This window comes from Agelaius phoeniceus (genome assembly GCF_051311805.1).
Source record: "Agelaius phoeniceus isolate bAgePho1 chromosome W unlocalized genomic scaffold, bAgePho1.hap1 SUPER_W_unloc_1, whole genome shotgun sequence".
Lineage (NCBI taxonomy): Eukaryota > Metazoa > Chordata > Aves > Passeriformes > Icteridae > Agelaius > Agelaius phoeniceus.
In genome coordinates this window covers 1,972,163-1,986,770 of record NW_027509866.1, presented here as the reverse complement: position 1 = coordinate 1,986,770, position 14,608 = coordinate 1,972,163, and the positions used below count along the sequence as shown (strand labels likewise).

The 14,608-nt window shown below is 51.0% G+C and overlaps 1 pseudogene; it reads right to left on the bottom strand.

Annotated features, from left to right (window-relative positions):
* Window positions 1-12,946: 12,946 nt before the first annotated feature.
* LOC143692434 (uncharacterized) overlaps window positions 12,947-14,608 on the bottom strand; it is an 82,497-nt pseudogene continuing 80,835 nt past the window's right edge.

The window sequence follows — 14,608 nt, the reverse complement described above, 5'->3', positions numbered from 1 at the left end:
GAGAAGCTCTCTGTGCCTCTGAGTCTCACCAGTTCCTGACCCCCAAAGGACACAAACCTGATGAGTTGTGGTTCCCACTCCAGTGGTGGCACTTGGACGTCCCTCCATAGCCAGAGCAGAGCTCCCTTGTACCAGAAAGTCCCTGGCAATGCAGGGATGAAGGAAACAGGACAGGCTGTGGGGATCAGGGGCAGGGCATGGCCAGGGATTTGGGGTGGTTGTGAGCCCAGGCCATGGTCTGGCCCCTGGCCTTGGTGAACCTCATCCAATTGTCCTGGGCCCATGGCTCCAGCCTGTCCAGATCCCTCTGCAGAGCTTCCTGCCCTCCAGCACAGCCACACTCCCACCCAGCTTGGGGAACCTGGGAACTGACTGAGGGTGCCCTCGATGGCCTCGTCCAGATCAGCAATAAAGAGATTGAACTGATCTGTCCCCAATCCTGAGCCCTGGGGACACCCCTGGATGTGACTCCATTCCTCAGCTGCTCTGAGTGCCAGGGGTTGGATGAGGGAAGTGGTGGGGTGTGGGTAGGGACAAAGTGTGATTGTCTGCCATGAAGGGTCTTGATTTTCAAATCAGTTGAAACTGCATTAGGAGGTGCTGGCGGTCACTATCAAGTGGACATTGCTGATATCTATCAATAAACAGGAAAAGAAAACTTAAACGGGGAAAACAATTCTCTCTGCATTGTTTTCAATATAGTATATTCACTTTGAATACAATTCTGAAATATGTCTTTGTAACTAGAGAAGAATTGAAAACTTCAATTATTCCCATGGGCTTTTCTTGTTTGGGGGTTTCGAACAAATGTTTTTGATCGTTTGTGACTGAATTCCTCAACTGAAGAGCTCAAGGATAAAGTGGCCTCTGGAGTAATAAAATTCATCAGCAACCTCGAAGTGGCTGAGGATCCATCCCCATCAGAGCAGCAATGAACAGAAATGGGCACAGCTTTGTGGCTGCCCCAGCTTTGGCATGGGCCCTGGGCCTGGAGCAGGAGCAGCTCTTGAGGGCCCCAAGGCCGGGGCTCTTGCACTGCCCTGGGCAGATGGGATGGCAGCAGGGGCTGCAGAGCTCTCAGCACCTCAGGCCGAGGGGAGCAGGGCAGCCAGGGAGCCTCCTTTGGCCTTGGCCAAGCACCTTCCCCCATGGCTGGGGCTGAGTCCTGTGGCAGCTGCAGCTGCTGCTGTGGCCTTGGCAGGGGCTGAGGCCGTGGGGCCAGTGGCCAGAGCAGCCTGGCCTGAGCAGAGCTGTGGGGCCAGAGCCGGCTGGGCTGGGCTGGGCTCAGAGAGGCCCTTGGTGCTGCCCAGAGCTCAGGGCAGCTGGCAGAGCTTGCAGGGAGCTGGGCTGGGCTCCGAGAGCCTGGCCCAGAAACCATCAGTGTCCATCTCAGCCTGGCTGAGCGTGCAGGGGCAGGACTCAGGCCAGGCCTTGTGGGGCAGGGCCAGCGCCTGTGCAAGGCATTGCAAACAGGCAAGTGGCCCAGAGAGGAGGCTGCTCTGTGCCCTGGGTGGCATGGACAGAGCAGGGAGGGGGCCCAGGACATTTGTCAGCACCAGCCTCTGTGCCCATGCCTTGGCAGCCCTGGCTGCTGAGCCCAGCTTTGGCCTGGGCTGAGTTTGGCTGTGGCCCAGCTCCATCCCTTGGGGATGGGAGACATGTCAGATGCTGCTGGGACATCTCAGAGAGCTGAGGCAAGAGCTGTGATGGTTATTAAACTGTTCAAATGTTCTTTTTGGGTTTTTGGGAAGAAACCTTTCTGTGCCTCTGAGTGTCACCAGGCCCTGAGCCCAAAGGACACAAACCTGATGAGTTGTGGTTCCCACTGCAGGGGCTGCACTTGGACCTTGGCTCTGCACAGGAGAGCTCTTCATCCCCTTTCTCTCTTTTGCTCCCTCTGGGCATGGAGGGAGCTCCTGACTTCAGCCTGTGACTCATGTGTGCAAAGAGCAAATCTGGGCAGAATCGGGGCAGGGAGGGTTTGGGGGGACCTTGGGATCTGTGCTGGGCACAGAAGGTGTTTTCCATTGCTCTGAGACTGTCTGCTGTGCAAAGTGGATTTAATATCCAGCAGAGGAATGACTTTTGCATTTGATGGAGCTGTGCCTCCCCTTGGCTTTCTTGGATGACAAGAAATGAACATCCCTCTGTGTCTCGGGCAGCTCCTTCTCCAAGGAAAGCAGGTGGGAGTTGGAGCCAAGGAGCTGAAAGCTGCAGGTGCAGCCTGGGCTGGAGGGAGCTCAGATTTGCACAAGGCTGCTCTGAGTGCCAGGGCTTGGATGGGGGAAATGGTGGGGTGGGGGTAGGGACAGAGTCTGATTGATTGTCAGCCAGGAAGGGTCTTGATTTTCGTATGTATTCACACTGCATGAGGATGTACTTGGATTCAGTGTCAGTTGGAGACTACACATATTGAATTATGATTAGGAAAAAACCTAAATAGGACCTACAAAATGTTTTCTCACTGTCTTTGTAAATAGAATATATCCTGTTTGAACACACTCCTGAGATCTGTGTAATTAACCACTGATGATTTGAAAACTGAAATCAAATTATTCCCAGAGGCTTGGCATGTTAAGGTGTTCTGAATGTTAATGAGCCATGGGACACTGAATTCCTGCACTGAAGATCTGAAGTCTGAACAAGTGATTTGGAGAATTAAATGGAATTATTCCCAGAAGCTTGGCCTGTTAAGGTGTTCTGAATGTTCATGAGCCCTGGGACACTGAATTCCTGCACTGAAGAGCTGAAGGCTGAACAAGCCTCTGGAGCAGTGAAATTCAGCAGCAGCCTCCAAGTTGCTGAGGATGTCAGCAGCCCCCAGTGAGGCCATCCCTGCCCAGAGACCGTGGGGGAATGGGCAGACAAGGAGAGCGTCCCTGGGGCTGGGGCAGCACAACTCAGAGGCACCAGCGGCTCCAGCTGGGCAATGGAGTGTGGAATGTGGCTGGGAAAGCCCTGCCTGGGCTGGGCCAAGGAGGACACACAAGCCCTGACTCCCATCCCCCAAACAACTCTCTCAAGGAGACATTTAAAAGGAATTACAATTGTTTGTGCCCTCTGAGTTAGGTGCACTGGAGAAATACCAGTACAAGAGATTCTAGGAGCTCAAAACAACCAAACAGCCTTCCCTGGGAAGTTCAGAAAATCAGAGAAACTTTGGCAAAAGGTTTATTATGACATTGTAGTGGTTTTGGTTTGTTAATTTAAGATTTTTCTATTCTTGAGAGTTCTTATTTAATGGATTGATGAGTATGGGGGGGTTTAGTGTCAGTTAATTATTTATCTATTTATTTTATTGTGAGATTGTATTATGAGAATAGTAAAGTAGGCCTAAAATTTTAAAAGGCTATATAGAAAATTTTATTTAAAATAAATTTATAAAGAGAAAAGGTAGTAAGAATTAAAATAAATAATAAATTATTTAGAACCCTGTTTTTTCTTTACAACGTTTTTTACTGACAATGTAAAGAAAGTAAACTTAAAATTTCTAGTTAGTTTACTATTTATAGAATTGTCTTTATTTAGTTTACTTAGGGAGAGAAGTTTTTCTTCTTAAGGTTGTGGAGATTTTTTTACAAGAGGAAAAAATATTTTTTTTCTGGCTCCTAATTTTTTCATGGATAACACCTGTCTGGGGAACTTTGTTCTTGTGAAGTTGTTTTTATTGCTACAAGCTTTTTCACAGCTTGTTGATGGGCCATGTTGACTTATGGGGTATTGTTTTAAAGATGAGTTATTTAAAGGTATAAGTTTTTATTATTTACTTTAAAAAATATTTTTACTCCGGGAATAGAGATCTTCTCTTGGAGATACTGGATTACTTTTTTTTTCCCATGTTTAAGCATTTTATGAAATTAAAGTTATTTTAACATTTGCTTATTTTAGTATGGATGGGTTTTTTTGATAATAATTTAAATTTTTTTAAATATTTTTTTGTGTTATAATGAAAAAGAGTTTTTTCTTTATAGTTTATAAGAGGATTTTAGTTTTAAGAGTAACATATTTCTTATTCTTTTTTATTTAGGATTTAATTTCTTCTTTACTTACTTTGATGGTTTTATATTGGTTTTTTGATAGGCTTGCATTTTGTTTTTTTTCTTTTACTCATGGGAGGATTGAAGTATTGAAAGAGTTAACACCTGACCTACTGGCAATGTGTGGTGGAAGTTGCGGTTGGGTTGTTTTAGGATTGGTTTTATGGTTGGTTTCAGGGTTTTTTGTGTTTTAGTTGTTGGGTTATTTTGCATGGTTGTAGGTTGTAGGAGTTTTTGGTTTTAGTTGTGTTGCGGGGAGGGGACTTGGTAATATTTTAATAGCTGTGGCTGGCTTTGTTCTGGTTGGGGTTTTGTAGCCTCTTTTGTTTTCCTGTTTGGGAGTTGTTGGGGTTTGGTTTGGTCAGAATGGGGCCGATGGGGGTGGGGGGTGGCCTGGGGAGGGGGGAAAATCAGCCCACGGCAGGGTTGCTTGGTTTGGTTTGGTTTGGTTTGGTTTGGTTTGGTTTGGTTTGGTTTGGTTTGGTTGAGATGGGGGCCGGGGTCAGGGCCCGCTGCTTCTTTGTTGACTGGGAAAGAAAGAGGAGGTTCCTGGGTTTTTTCATCTTTAACATTTGTGTTTCACAGAGGCGTGTTCAGAATCTCAGTGGTTTAACAGATTGTCAGTGATACAAAAAGTTTTGTATTACTTTTTAAAATTCTTCTCATGCCAAACTACAGCAAACATTCAAGCAACCAAAAACACTTCTCAAAGCATTGACTTAGCCCATTGAACTTCACAAACTCTAAGCCTGTTCAATTTATGTTAATCAAAATTTGCAGGAGCACAGAAACAGAAGAAGAATACACAGAAAGAGAGAAAGACAAAAAAGATACTAAGAAGCAAACACACAGCTACAAAGCCCTGGATTCCAGCACTGTTCAGATGGAAGGTCCAAGATGATGCAGGGTCAAGATGTGTGCTTGCCTTGTGGTCAGCCTTCAATACCCCTTGGTCTTCCTGGGCCCTTCCCCCAGGTGGGGCTTGGGCTCATTTGGTCCCTCAGGAGCTGGGCTGGGGCTGCAGAGGTGGCTGTGGAGCATTGCCTGTGCTGGGCCAGGGACTGGCAGCCACTGCTGGGCTGGGATAGAGGCTCTGGGGGGATTGGGATTCCAGGGCAGGGCTGGGGTTCCAGGGCAGGGCAAGGCTGGACCTGACCCTTCATCCCCCACACTTGAAATGTTTTGAGCCAACAATCTCCTTCAGTCTGTCAGAACAGGGAATGTTGGAGGTGAAATCCCATTTCTGGCCATGGGCATCTGGCTGAGAAGGACAGTTTGTTTCCACAGGAAGTAAACCATGGAGCCCCAGTGTTTGGAAGGCAGGTGAGAGCCTCACTAGGGCAAGGCCATCCAGACTTGTCAGAAATGACATATTTTGTCTGGGACCTATCTTTGGATTTAGGGAATTTTGGAGGTGGAAGCCCAGTCTCGGCCATGAATGCCTGGAGAAGCAGGACAGTTCTTTTCTATAGGAAGGAATGTACAGAGCCTTCCCCAGAGTTTTGGGGACAGATGTGAAGTGACCCTTGTGAAACCATTAACAGCCAGACTTGTTCTGGCAATATTCCAATGGGAACAATCCCGGGATATAGGGAAATTTGGAGGTGATATCCCAATTCTGGCCATGGGTGCCTGGAGGAGAAGGACAGTTTTTTTCCATTGGGAATGAAAGCACAGAGCCCCTGTGTTTCAGCAGCTGATAAGAAGAGACGCCCAACATGCCAAGGTCAGTTGGACCAGTCAGGCAGTCCATGGGAGGCCAAACAAGCCAGACCTGTTCCATATTCTGTTGGTTTTATGACGCCCTGCATTATCACTGTGGTCCCCTTGGTTCCATGGGGTCCCGCAGTGTCACAATGGACCCTTGGTTCAATGGGGTCCCAGAGTGTCACAATTCCTCCTAGGTTCCAGAAGGCCACCAAGTATCACAATGGCCTCCGTGGTTCCCCAGCCCCCCACAATGTCACGGGACTCCTCTCTTCCAGGAGCCCTGCTATGTCACAATGGACCTTTGGACCCTGGGGTTTTGCAGTGTCACAATGGTCTCCTTTGGCTCCACAGAGTCACAATGGACCATTGATGACAGGAGGCCCCTCTGTGTCACCCTTTGGTTCCATGCAGCCCTGCAGTGTCACGATGAACCCTTGGTTCAATGGGGTTCCAGAATGTTAACATGGTCCTCTTGGTTCCATGAAGCCCTACGGTGTCACAATGGTCTCCTTTGTCTCCACAAGGTCACAATGGACCACTGATGACATCAGGCCCTGCAATGTCACCCTGGACCTTTGGTTCCATGCAGCCCTGCAGTGTCACAAAGGCCTCTTGGTTTCATGAGGCCCTGCAGTATCACAATGGTCCTCTTGGTTGTGTGGGGACCCCCCAGGGTCACAATGGTCTCACTGGTTCCATGAGACCTCACAGTGTCACAATGCTTTGCTTATTCCAGGGGCCTCATAGTGTCACATTGGTCTCCATGATCTCATGAGTCCCCTCAGTGTCACAATGGCCGCTTGGTTCCATGAGGCTGTCAAGTGTCTTAACAGTGTCTCCATTGTTCCATGAGGCCCTGCAATGTCACAATGAACCTTTGGCTCCATGGGGTCTCGCAGTGTCACAATGACCCCTTTGTTCCATGACACCCCAAAGTGCACAATGGTTTCCACAGTTCAATGAGGCCCCGTGGTGTCACAATGGACCCTTGGTTTGATGGGGCTCCCCAGTGTCACAATGATCCCTACACTCCATGGGGGTCTCACAGTGTCACAATGGCCCCTTGGTTCCATGATACCCCAAAGTGTCACAATGGTCTCCACAGTTCCATGAGGCCCCACAGTGTCACAATGGTCCCTTGGTCTCACAGGGCCCCACAGTGTCACAATGCTCCCTTGGTTCCATGGGCCCTGTGCTGCTGCATTCCCCCCTCCCCTTCTCAGCCCGCCCTGCCAGCTGAGAAATGCTCCTTGGGGCTCGGCCTTGGCCAACAGCCCCTGGGCTCAGCTCCTCTGCAGCTCATCACAAACACTGTCTGCTCCAGGCACTGCTGCTGCCCAACCAGCTCCTGCTTTCTGGAGGAGCAGCCCTGGGAACTGGTTTTGTTCCCTCAGTGGCACAACATCCCTGTTCTCACCCTGCCAAAGAAAGCTGTTGGTGCCAAGTGTGGCCAGGATGAACCATTGCTGGGACTGAAGCCCCTCTCTTGGGGCCCTGCAAACAGCGCTCCAAAAGGAGCCCTTGGAGCTCTCCTGAGCCAGCGACTCCCTCTGAGTGGGGCCTCTCCCAGCCGGGAACTCTCCCGTTTGCTGCACTCGGGGATCCCCAACAACGACGGAGCCTGGGCCGATCCCCCCACTCCTCCAGGCTCAACCCTTCACCCACTGGGGAGATGCCAAAGGATCCACAGGGAGCATTTCCTGCCCTGAGGGGAATTTCTCCCAGGTGCCTTGCACTGAGTCTTTGTGTCTGTGTGCACACAGGAGTGCCTGTGCTGGGGAAATGTGGCAGAAATGCTGCTCTCTGTGGGGCTAGAGTGCCTTGGATAGCTGAGTCAGTCAGTCCTGTAAGTGAGGTTACATCATGAGGAATAAGTTAAATGCTGTTAAGACCTTTTTTTTCCAAAGTAAAGTTTAATATGTTATAATCTAAGTTGAATATTGTTTCATTTTTATTCCACCATTAAATCATTAAGTCATAGGTTGTGAGTTAGGTTAAGTACTCTTATGTGCTGTTCATTTGCTAAATTGTGAAGTTGAAGGTATCAGACTAGGTCAATGTATAAGTTAAGTCCTGTTAAATTTGAGCTCTGTTAAGCTTGTGGCCTGTATTCCTTTTATCCTTGCCCTCACTGTCCATGTGTCACACACACACAGGGACAGTTCTTGGCTCATTTCTGGTTTGATTGCCTGGATTTTGATTGGTTTTGTTGTTGCTTTGTTTCCTTGGTGTGCCTGAAGTGTCCAGTCAGGAGCAGAGTGACTCTTGCCAAGGAACTTTGTGCTGCTGTTGCTTAATATTCAATCTGGTTTTTGCTGTTCCCTTGCTGGGGATTTTTTCAGCGCTCTCAAGGCCTCGTTGGTACCAGGGTGAAGGAGCCCTGGCCCAGGCTCTGGCCCTGGGGGACATGGGGACGCTGCCGGGGGGGGTCCCTGTCCCCCTGTGCCACCCCCAGGGCCCCGGCCCCCCGTCCTCGTGTCAGGCTCTGGGGTCGATCTCGTGGAACATCCTCTGGGGGAGGCTGCGGCGCCGGGGGCGGGGGGACCCAGGGGGACAGGGGACCCCGCTGTGCACGAGCAGGGTTGGACTGCTCTGGGGGGAACTGTGAGGGGGGACGGGGCAGAGTGACCTCCCCAGTGACCTCACACTGCCACTGTGATGTCACACAGCCAACTGTGATGTCACAGAGCTGCCCTGTGGTGTCACACAGTCAACTATGAGATGTCACCCTATGATGTGATACAACTGCTCTGTGATGTCACAGAAGTCTCTGTGATGTCACAGCCTGCTCTATGATATTACACACCCACCCAGTGATGTCACAACCCACTTTCTGATGTCACTGATCCACACTCTATGATGGCAGAGTCTGCTCTATGGCCTCACACTGTGATGTCACAGACAGCTGTGTGATGTCACAACCCCCTAATTGATGCCACAAAGCCCTCTCTGTGATGTCGTACTGCTACTCTGTAATGTCGCAGCCCACACTTTGACCTCACAACCTGCTTCATGATATCATACAGCCTGCTCTGTGGTGTCACATATTCCCCTCTATGATGCTGTAGGTGCTCGATGACCTCACGAAACAAGCTCTGTGATGTCATAGCCCAATCTGTGACCTCACACAGCCCACTCTGTGCTGTCACACAGCCCCTTGCTGACATCACAGCTGCTCTGTGCCTCCATGACACAGCCACAGAGGAGCTGCTGTGACACAGCCCCCTCTGGGACATGCCACAGCCCCTGCCAGTGCTGAGCCCCTGGGAGCTCTGTCTGTGCCCTGCTGGTGTCCCTGAGCGGCCCTGGCAGTGCCCCAGCCCTGCTGGACTGTGCACAGGAGCTGCTCCTGGCCAGAGCTGTCTCTCTGCAGCTCTGCTGCCCTTGCCAGGAGCTGCCTCTGGGCCAGGAGCCTGGCCCAGCTCAGCAGCACAGACACAGCACAAGGACTGTAATGACCCTCTGGGGCTTTGGTGCTCTTTGCATCAGACTCAGTCCCTCAGAGTGGGCTCAAAGAACTTCTCAGGGACTCAAAAAGAGGCTGAAACAATGAAATTTCTCATACTTTAAATAGATCCTTCTGAGGGACACAACTGAGAAAATGTCCCCAGGTTCCAGGTAGAGCAGAACACTGGTGGCAGTGATGACAGGTGGGGACAAGCAAGGCAAAGGTGTCTCTGGTGCTGAGCAAACCTGCGCCTCTGTCCCTGCAGGCTGTGGGCATCCCCCAGCTGCCCCACCTGGCTGGCCCCTTCCTTTGCTGACAGCTCTGCCTCCTGCCTGCCTCTGCCTGCCCACACAAAGCCTTGGGCTGCTCCAGGCTCCTGCTGGGGGACGTGCTGCACCACAGCCCTGCCCTGGCAAGGAAATTCCTTTCTCCTGGTGTCCACTCTGCGCCTCCCCAGCTGCCTTTGGTGCTATTATGTCTTCTTCAGGCTCATTCCCACTAGGAAGAAAAGCTCCAGCCCCTCTCAAACCACCCTCCAATCCTGCCCAGGCTATTCCTGTTCTGTCCTCAGTCTCCACCCCACTGAGCACAGAGCCCTCAGCCTCTCCCTGCTGGTTTTGTGATGAGGCCTCCAAACCCCATTGTGGGAGATTTTTGGAAAAAAAATAAGGTCTGTGAAAATGGAAAAATTGTGGTCAAAGGTATTTTCTCCCAAATCTTGCAGTGGCGGAAGAAGGGTCAATATCTCTAAACTGAATTAGGGCAGATTTACATTTGTTAGAAAGAGGAAAAATTTTAGAATTATAAGAGCGGCACAAAACTGCAACAGTTATTCCAAAGAAGTGGATGCCCCATCCCAGGAATGGTCCAAGAGCATGAGCTTTGTCCAACCTGCTCTTCTGAAACCCCCTGCCCTCCCCAAGGACAGAATTCCTGTAGTGTGGGTTCTCTGATGTGCTGGGTGCCCTCACAACGCTTCTGGCCAGAATGTCTGCTGAGGGCAGCCAGGCTGCTGCAGGGGCAGTGCCCTCACAGCCATCACCATGGCAGCCCTGTCCCCTGGGCCTGGCTCTGCCCTTTCCTCTGCCCCTGCCTTGGCTCTGCTGGCATGAAGAGTTTTGTCATTGATATCTTGTCCCCAGGGTGCTGGGCCAATGGCTTCCCAGTCAGGCTCCTGGAGCAGCAGTGGCTTTTCAGAGGCCAGCCAGGAATGAGCCCTGAGGCAGCAGCTCTGCAGTGGTGGCCACCAGGCCGGGCTGCCAAAGGGAGGCTTCTGGCCATGGGCTGCAAGCAGCTGCTGCTGCCAAGGTGCCTTTGGTGCCTCAGGCTCTCCCTGGCACAGCTCCCAGCACGGCACTCTGCCCTTGTGCCCGAGGCCTTCGCTGTGCTGGGGCTGGCCTGGGGCTTTTCCTGCAGCGGGACCTGCCCTGCTGATGGCACAGGAAAGGCAGTTCCTGCTGGAGCAGGAGGCTCTGCCTGCAATGGCCTCCAACAGCTCCAGCAAGGCCCTGTTTGCAAAGCCCCCAGTGGGAAATGAAGGAGGGGAGGGGTCATGCTGCTTTTGGGGTGAATATTGCAGAAACCAGCCTGACTCCTCCATCCCAAAGCTCAACATCCTCAGAGGGAGCTGAAGCTGTGACAGTGCTGGAAAATCCCCAGAGCAAGGAACAACCAAGTGACACCACTGAGAGCTTCTGCAGAGCTGCTGAGCTGGCCCAGCCTGGGCACACCTGACTGACAGGGCAGCACCTCAGACTAGAAAAGCCCCATCTCAAATTTTAATGGCAGCATCCCCTGATATTTCCCTTCCTGGGGGGTGTGGAGATTCCTCCCATCGGGACACCCTTCAAGGTCACTGCTTCAGGCTGAGCCAAAGGGATTTGCCCGTGGTCATTGGTCTGTGGGAGTGACATCAATCTCTCCTTAAAAACAGCTTCTTTTTCTTTAATAAAATTGCTTTGAAATCCCTTCTGAGTGCTTTCTATAAATTAATATAATATAATATAATACAATATAATATAACATAATATAATATAATAGGTTACAGCTCTTATTCCTTGGACTAAATATTTCTGATTAAGATAATTCTGTCTAATTTTTACCATAATAGATAATAGAAATTTTTTACAAATCTATATGCTTTGTCATCCTTAATCCTGTGGGACAAATGCTAAAGGTTAAATTTCACCTTGATAATTCTTTACCCATGAACTCTGTAAAAGTCTGAGGCTGGGATTGGAGCCAGCTGCTCCAAGGCTCCTCTCACAGAAGGAGATTACAAAGCCTGGAGGTCCTTGGGGGTATTTTTCTGTGAATATGAGAGTCTGGTCAGAGACACAGAAAGCAAGAGAGTTTTCCCATTAATTAGATTGGGAACCATTAGGAAGCTGGAGAGAAAGAATTGTAAATTATCGACAGGTGGTGTCTGAAATAGGTTGTTTTTTCCATAAAGTTGTTTACTGAAGGGGGTTGTCTTTATCAGCCAATCATGTGAAATGTGTTGATTAAATGACCAAAGAGATCCACCAGTAGAAAATCAAGGTCAAAAGGAAGAGGATTGAATAAATGGGTGGCTTTTAGCCCTTAGCCTTCTGATCTGAGTCTGTGTCATCTCTGACTCAATGGAGACATTTGGGGATCTGTGGGGGCTATTGGGGCTCGTTTCTGCACCTCGTGACCCAAGAGGAGCTTCTCTAATAAAAGCTGCCTGAAGCTTCCACTGTGCCCATGACAGGAACCCCTGTGAGTGTCTGGGCAATCCCGGCTCTTTGGCAGCCTGGGGACTCCTGGGATGTCACCGAGGAGCCCCTGTGAGTGCCTGTGACAGATGGGTGCCTTTGCAGCCCAAGGTGCCCTGGGATGTCAGCATGGCATGGCTGTGACTGCCTCTGACCACAGGGCTCTTTACCATCCCCAGAAAGCCCTGGGAGGTCTCCATGGAGCCCCTGTCCATGCATGTGGCATTCCAGCTCTGGAACAGCCTGGAGACTCTTGGAAAGATCCCATGGAACTCCTCTGAGGGCCTGTGACAAATCTGATCCTTAGCAGGCAACCATGACCAGGACCCTGTTGATGTAGTCAGTTTCCATGGCCACCATCACCAGCCCCTTGTTGCTATGCTCAGTCCCTTGGCAGCTCCATGGAGACCCCATGCCAGGGGTGGTTGCCATGAACACCAGGGCTGGCACCAGCTGGGATGCTCGGTTTCCATGGGCCAGGCTTCAGGAATGGGATTCCCCAATTTCCTGCTCCTGCTAAAACCGCGCTGCCCTCGCTGCCCTCCCGCCTCCCATGGAAAGCACAAAAGGCAAAGATCCTGGGCTGGGATAAGAACAATTTATTGGGAACAGCAACGAGATAAGGAAAAAATGGAACGGAAACAGCATTGATAACAGAAGGGATAAATTAAACTTTGACAGGGAAAACTAAACACAACTAACTGTCTCTTCCCAGCCACAATTTCCCCTATCTGAAAGGACACCCTTCTCCTCAGGGAGAGAGAGAGAGAGTCCCTTTCCTGCCCCTGGCAATGACCTGAGGTGGGAGTGAATGTAATATCATAGCCATGGCCAGACCCTCATGTTCTTCAATCCCACATCATGTCATGGGCAGGAAAAGGGACAGGTGTCTTCCCAGCATGGATCGTGGGGAACATGGATCCCCAGGACTCTGCCCAATGTGGGTCCTCTAATGGGGGATGAAGCTGGTTCATGAAGTTGTTCCTGCAATCGAGGCATTTGCAGGGCTTTACTTACTGGTGGCTCCGTTGGTGTCTGGTCAAATGAGAGCTGCTGGTGAAGCTCTTCCCACACTGGGGACACTCGTAGGGCCTCTCCCCAGCATGGATGCGCCGGTGGGTGATGAGGGTGGAGTTGTGCTTGAAGCCCTTCCCACAGTCAGGGCAGCGGAAGGGCCTCGCCTCTGAGTGAATTCGCTCGTGGCAGAGGTGAGTGGAGCTGGTCTGAAACCTCTTCTGACACTCAGGACACTCGTAGGGCCTCTCCCCAGTGTGGATGCGTTGGTGGATGATGAGGGCAGAGCTGCAGCTGAAGCCCTTCCCACACTCCCCACACTTGTAGGGCCATTCCCCAGTGTGGATCATCTGGTGGCTGATCAGGGTGCTGCTCTGCCTGAAGCTCTTCCCACACTCCAAGCACTTGTGGGGCTTCTCCCCATCATGAAGCTGCTCATGGGCCACCAGCTCTGAGCTCTGGCTGAAGCTCTGTCCACCCTCCTGCCTCAGGCTGGGTCTTTCCTCCTCAGAGCACCCTGGGCTTGGTTTGGAGCCCCTTCTCCTGTGGGATCTCTGGGACTTGTCCTCCCTGTTGGAATTCTGCACTGTGGAGCCACTCAAAATGGCCTCTTCCATGAGGTACTGCCACAGGGATTTGCCCTCCCTGGTCTCCATCCTCAGCTTCTTCCCTGGGGGAGGAAGGACAAGGAGAGGATGGGATTTGCCTCCGTGCCAGAGGGAAGGGGAAGGAGATCTCCCCAGTGCATCCCCGGCAGGACGGGGTTGGCAGCAGGGTTGTCCTGCAGCCAGGGGCTGTGCTGGGCTGGGAGATGGAGCAGGAGAGAGGGGGAAAGGGGCACTGACTTCCTCCTCACCTGCCTGGGGCTCCCAGGGCTCCTTCCTCTTCCTCGCAGCCTCCTTCTCCATTGAGTCAAGGTTTGGGAATGGGAAATCCTGTTCTGGGAACCAAACAAAGGGTGCACACCTTGTCTTTTTTTCTGGTTTGAAGGAAAACCTGGGGGAGAGTCTAAACCAGAATTACAATTTTATAAGAAAATGAAGATCAAGGCAATGATACAGAAACATTGCCTTAAACTGACAGAGTCGGGATATTACCTGACACCCTGTTGCTGGTCAGGGTGGTGGCAGCAGTCCCATTAAATGGTGGCTGCAGTCCTGTTGGAGAGATGAACGTGATTCTGTCCAAGCAGTGATCCTGTAGAAGGGTCTGGTCTTCCTCTGAAGGTCCAGTGGTGGTTCTGGAGCTCTTGTCCTCTGGAAATCCAGTAGGCAAGCTGCTCCTGGTGCTGCAAGCCTCAGCTTATGTCCAGGTAGGAATGCTTGGACCCTCCCCTGGGCGGAGCATCCCACAATGGGATGATGGAATTTTATCAGCCCTGCAGTGACACTCAATGGCCCATTCCCAGAAGATCTCTCCCCTGGAGGGCGTTATCAGGGCTGAGTCATGGAAGAGATCAAGAACACTGCCCCACCTGTTTATAGCAGTTGATGAAGATGGGGATTGCAAACATGTATTTGGTTCCATCTTACACTGCAGCCTGAAACAGTGGGGGAATCCCTGCTCAGGGGGTGAACACCACCCACCTTACCCAAACTGGCTCAGGTGTGAAACCCCCACCCCGGGAAGGCCACACACACAGGGGACAATGTCACACTTGC